This window comes from Schistocerca cancellata, chromosome 2, assembly GCF_023864275.1.
Source record: "Schistocerca cancellata isolate TAMUIC-IGC-003103 chromosome 2, iqSchCanc2.1, whole genome shotgun sequence".
Classification (NCBI taxonomy): domain Eukaryota; kingdom Metazoa; phylum Arthropoda; class Insecta; order Orthoptera; family Acrididae; genus Schistocerca; species Schistocerca cancellata.
The window spans coordinates 1,033,036,588-1,033,042,589 of NC_064627.1; the positions used below are offsets into that span (position 1 = coordinate 1,033,036,588).

The window sequence follows — 6,002 nt, forward strand, 5'->3', positions numbered from 1 at the left end:
TGTATATTTTTCTTGTGAGTAACGTGGTTGCATGAGCTGTTAAGCTGATTGTGCTATAATCCTCGCAAGTTTCCGCTCTTACGCTCTTCGGAATTGTGTGGATAATGTTTTTCTCCGAAAGTCTGATGATATACTGCCGGTCTCATACAGTCTACACACTAACGTGAACAGTCGTTTTGTTGTCACTTACCCCCTTGATTTCAGAAATCCCGTTGGAATATTATCGAACCCCTAACCCTTATTTGATCTTCCAAAGGTTTTTAAATTAGAATTCTAATACTGGACCCCCTATACCCTATCGATTGGTGTCTCTTCTTCTAGCACGTCGTCAGACGAGTCCTCTCCCTCAAAGAGGCCGTCAATCTACTCTTTTCGCAAATCGGCTCCCTCCTCTGCATTTAAGTGTGGAATTCCCCATTCACTCTTAATGTTACCTCTCTTGCTTTTAATTTCACCGCGTGTTCTATATGCGGAGTCAGTCCTTCTGACAATAATTTCTATTTCGATTTTTCCATGTTTTTCGTGCAGCCATTTTGCCTTAGCTTCCCTGCACTTCCTATTTATTTCATATAGCCTACATGTCATACATACTATAGAAGTTACTGTGCAATGCACGGCGGAGTGTGTGGGTCTTACATTAGGAAAGATTTTGTGTTTCGCTGGAGTTGCGTGCTGAGCTACGCAATAACGTCTGTATGCCTCTGCATGTGTCTAATATCGTTCTTGCGATACCTAACGAAGATATACTATGACGTCACATAATAATCTTGCTGTCATTTTCGAATACAGTGTCTCCAGATTGACCCAACATGGATCTACACCTACACCTACATCTACATCTACATCCATAATCCGCAAGCCACCTAACGGTGTGTGGTGGAGGGTACCTTGAGTACCTCCATCGGTTCTCCCTTCTATTCCAGTCTCGTACTGTTCGTGGAAAGAAAGATTGACGGTATGCCTCTGTGTGGGCTCTAATCTCTTTCATTTTGTTCTCGTGGTCTCTTTGCGAGATATAGGTAGGAGGGAGCAATATACTGCTTGACTCCTCGGTGAAGGTATATTCTCGAAACTTCAACAAAAGCCCGTACCGAGCTACTGAGCGTCTCTCTTGCAGTCTTCCACTGAAGTGTTTCTGTCATCTCCATAACGTTTTCGCGATTTCTAAATGATGCTGTAACGGAGTGCGCTGCTCTCCGTTGGATCTTCTCTATCTCTTCTATCAACCCTACCTGGTACGGACCCCACACCGGTGAGCAGTATTCAAGCAGTGGGTGAACAAGTGTACTGTAACCTACTTCCTTTGTTTTCGGACTGCATTTCCTTAGGATTCTTCCAATGAATCTCAGTCTGGCATCTGCTTTACCGACGATTAGTTTTATATGGTCATTCCATTTTAAATCACTCCTAATGCCACCTCCCAGATAATTTATGGAATTAACTGCTTCCAGTTGCTGACCTGCTATATTGTAGGATCTTTCTATGTATTCGCAGCACATCACACTTGTCTACATTGAGATTCAATTGCCATTCCCTGCACCATGCGTCAAGTCGTTGCAGATCCTCCTGCATTTCAATACAATTTTCCATTGTTACAACCTCTCGATATACCACAGAATCATCCGCAAAAAGCCTCAGTGAACTTCCGATGTTATCCACAAGGTCATTTATATATATTGTGAATAGCAACGGTCCTATGACACTCCCCTGCGGCACACCTGAAATCACTCTTACCGCGGAAGACTTCTCTCCATTGAGAATGACTTGCTGCGTTCTGTTATCTAGAAACTCTTCATTCCAATCACACAACTGGTCTGATAGTCCACATGCTCTCACTTTGCTCATTAAACGACTGTGGGGAACTGTATCAAACGCCTTGCGGAAGTCAAGAACCATGGCATCTACCCATGTCTATGGCCGCCTGAGTCTCGTGGAGCTGGGTTTCACATGATCGTCTTTTTCGAAACCCATGCTTATTCCTACAGAGTAGATTTCTGGTCTCCAGAAAAGTCATTATACTGGAACATAATACGTGTTCTACAACTGATCGACGTCGTCTGCTTTCAAAAGATTTCCATTAAGGTTCCTGGAGCACTTCTGTTACAGTTACACTTTCGCATGCGCAAAACCGACCTGTTACCATTCTAACACAGCTTCTCTAAATAATTTCGATGCCTTTCGTCATGTCATCCGTGCGGGATTAGCCGAGCGGTCTCAGACGCAGCAGTCATGGACTCTGCGGCAGGTCCCGGCGGAGGTTCGAGTCCTCCCTCGAGCATGGGTGTGTGTGTTTGTCCTTAGGATAATTTAGGTTAAGTAGTGTGTGAGCTTAGGGACTGATGACGTTAGCAGTTAAGTCCCATAAGATTTCACACACAACTGAACATTGAATTTTGTCATGTCTGCTTGATAAGGATCCTTAACATATTCCGCCGATGTTTCGCTCGTCGACACTCTTGTGTCCTTCCACAAAATTTCTCCCAGCATGTGTTTAAGCAGTTACGGACTGTGAGATGAACAACTGCCTCTGCTTTTCTTGGGTCCCTGGGGGTAGCGTGGCAAGAGTTTGAGTGCAAATTGATGTCCGACACTTATAATCGGTAGTACCAGCGTCTTCTGCTTGATTTCCATTCCAAATACATTGCATTCTCCAAGAATCCTAGCAACAATTATTTCTTCATTTTCCCATTTCCATGACTGATTTAAGTGATCTTCCCACTTTTCAACTATCAAGCATCATCATCAGATGGCTACACGACGTGATGAATTCAAGATTCTCAACACTAATCTCTTAATCAAGTACTAACAGCTGTCTCTATTATAGGCATTATCTGGCACATTTAAGGATAACAGCCATTCATTACACCAAGTGGCGTTTCTTTCAGAAATTGTTTGCTTTCCTGTAGACAACATCGTCCTCAGCGAACTGTCTGGGTTTGCTGTTGGTCCTATATGACAGGAACCGGTATTGGTAAATACTGCGCTATGTTGCTTTGACCACGATTCGGAGACGAAACCGGGAGGTAAGTTAGAGTATTTATTTCCAAAAACGTCCGCATATAAACTCTCAACAAACAAAAGGCATAAAATACGAAGTGTTGGTGAATTTAAAGTTAATGAGAACATAAAACTTCTGAACTGTGAAGGGGCATGGTGCACGCATCTATGCGTAAACAGTGCCTGGGTGGTCCCCGGCTGTCACATTAAAATTTACGAGCCAGCAGGGCTGGTTCGGCCCGCCACAGGCAAACATGTGAGGCGGTGTAGGCAGGGCTGGCGAATCAATGCAAATTACTGTGGCCGTCTGGGTGGGCTACGGCGTGTGTCAAAGAACAGCAGCTCACAGCGGTCGAGCAGCCGAGGTCTGTTAGTAAACCAAGAACGTACTATCTTAGGAGCATCTACATTTCTCCACAGGGCCCTCTGCCCTCTCCAAGACACCACTCGGGTCCTAATACCCCTTCTCGCACTGAGGCGACAAGTCAGGGGACAGCGATAGGCACATACACAGAAGGCGGCGGTACACGAGGTATAAAAGGGCAGTACATTGGCGGGACAGTCATTTGTGCTCGGTGATTCATGTGAAAATGTTTCCGGCGTGATTAAGGCCGCACGAGGTTAATTAAGGGGGGTAGGATGTCAAACGGGCCGACTTGGAACAGGAGAGGCACCACAGGACACTTAAATTTCCACTGTCTATACTTTTACAAATAAATTCATAAAACTTTGTCAGCATGACCAGGAAGGATTCGGGATTCACACTCATAGCAGTGGAAGTTCAAAAACATAACAAAATAAATTTTTTACATCTGAAATTTCATCGTTTTTTCCCTTACTATTGGCTGCATTTGTTGCTATAGGCACATTTTTCTTCACAAGTAAGAGAGATTCTTTGATGAATTTTGCACAGCATACAAACCATACATACAAGTGTATGAAATTCTAGAATTTTCCAAATCTATTAAAAACTGTTGTAAAAATTGAAATAATTAACTACAAAATTTGATTTTTTTCTAAACATAAAGCTAAGAACATAACAGCTCATTTATTTTTTCATAAATTAAGTAGATTCTAGAGTTTCAGACACCTGCAAGTATGGTTTGTATGCTGTGCAAAATTCATCGAACAGTCTCTCTTACTTATGAAGAAAAGTGTACCTATAGCAACAAATGCAGCCAATAGTAACTGAAAAAATGATGAAATTTCACACGTAAAAAAATTATTTTGTTATGTTTTTGAACTTCCGCTGCTACGAGTGTTAATCCTGAATCCTTCCTGGTCATGCTGACAAAGTTTTATGAATTTACTTGTAAAAGTATAGACAGTGGAAATTTAAATGTCCTGTGTTGCCTCTCCTGCTCCAAGTCGGCCCGTTTGACGTCCTACCACCCTTAAAAGACTTTGAATGCGGAATGGAACTTCAAACTGAACGCTTAGGAACTTCATGACAGATTAAAACTGTGTGCCGGACCGAGACTCGAACTCGGGACCTTTGCCTTTCGCGGGCAAGTGCTCTACCAACTGAGCTACCCAAGCACGACTCACGCCCCGTCCTCACAACTTTACTTCAGCCAGTACCTCGTCTCCTACCTTCCAAACTTTACAGAAGCTCTCCTGCGAAGGTAGGAGACGAGGTACTGGCAGAAGTAAAGCTGTGAGGACGGGGCGTGAGTCGTGCTTGGGTAGTTCAGTTGGTAGAGCAGTTGCCCGCGGAAGGCAAAGGTCCCGCGTTCGAGTCTCGGTCCGGCACACAGTTTTAATCTCTCATGAAGTTTCATATCAGCGCACACTCCGCTGCAGAGTGAAAATCTCATTCTGGAAACATCCCCCAGGCTGTGGCTAAGCCACGTCTCCGCAATATCCTTTTTTTCAGGAGTGCTTGTTTTGCAAGGTTCGCGGGAGAGCTTCTGTAAAGTTTGGAAGGTAGGAGACGAGGTACTGGCAGAAGTTAAGCTGTGAGGACGGGGCGTGAGTCGTGCTTGGGTAGCTCAGTTGGTAGAGCAGTTGCCCGCGGAAGGCAAAGGTCCCGAGTTCGAGTCTCGGTCCGGCACACAGTTTTAATCTGCCATGAAGTTTCATATCAGCGCACACTCCGCTGCAGAGTGAAAATCTCATTCTCTAAACGCTTAGGACATTCTATTTTGGAAATCACTAGCGAATTCAATCTTCTGAGATCCACAGCGTCAAGAGTATGCCGAGAATACTACCTTTCAGGCATTACCACTCAGCACTGACAACACGTTTCATTCAACGACAGAGACCAGCTGCGTGTGCTTGGAGTTATCGGAGCTAACAGAAAATCAGCACTGCGTAAAAATAACCACAGAAATCAATGTGGACCGTACGACGCACGTATCTATTAGGACAGTGCGGCAAAATTTGGCATTAATGGACTATGTCAGAAGACAACCAACGCGAATGCCTTTGCTAGCAGCATGACATAGCCTGGAGCGCCTCTGCTCGGCTGGTGACCAGGGCTGGACCCTAGACGACTAGGTTTAGAGGCTTAGTCACATTAGTTCCGAAATCAAGTGGTAAGAGCTAATGGTTGGTTCGAGTGTGGCACAGACCCAACGAAGATAGAACAGATTCCACGAAGTCAAAACCTCAAGTTGGATGTGTTTATACTGAATGGTCCTCTAGTCCAAATGGAGCAATCATTGACTGTAAATGGCTATGTTCGGTTACAAAATTGTTGAGGCTTTCGTGGCCACTTGTTGACAAACTGCCTATTGGCTTCTGTCTCGGGTTCTTCGGCCGACGTTCATCTAATGATTTTTCTGACGTTTCGCCAGCACGAGTGGCTGGCATTGTCAAAGCTTCACCCTCCATTGCCGGCAATGGAGGGTGAAGCTTTGACAATGCCAGCCACTCGTGCTGGCGAAACGTCAGAAAAATCATTATGTTCGGTTACTTGGAGACCATTTGTTCCCAAACATCGATGGTATTGTTATGAACAAGAATGTGCCATGTCACAGTCTACAGTTGTTCTTAATTGGTTT

The 6,002-nt window shown here is 44.4% G+C and overlaps 1 non-coding gene across 1 annotated transcript; it reads left to right on the forward strand.

Moving 5' to 3' along the window:
- Nucleotides 1-4,976: 4,976 nt before the first annotated feature.
- On the forward strand, nucleotides 4,977-5,051 carry Trnap-cgg (transfer RNA proline (anticodon CGG)). Its single transcript has one exon. It is a non-coding gene; the product is annotated as a tRNA-Pro (tRNA).
- The last annotated feature ends 951 nt before the right edge of the window (nucleotides 5,052-6,002 follow it).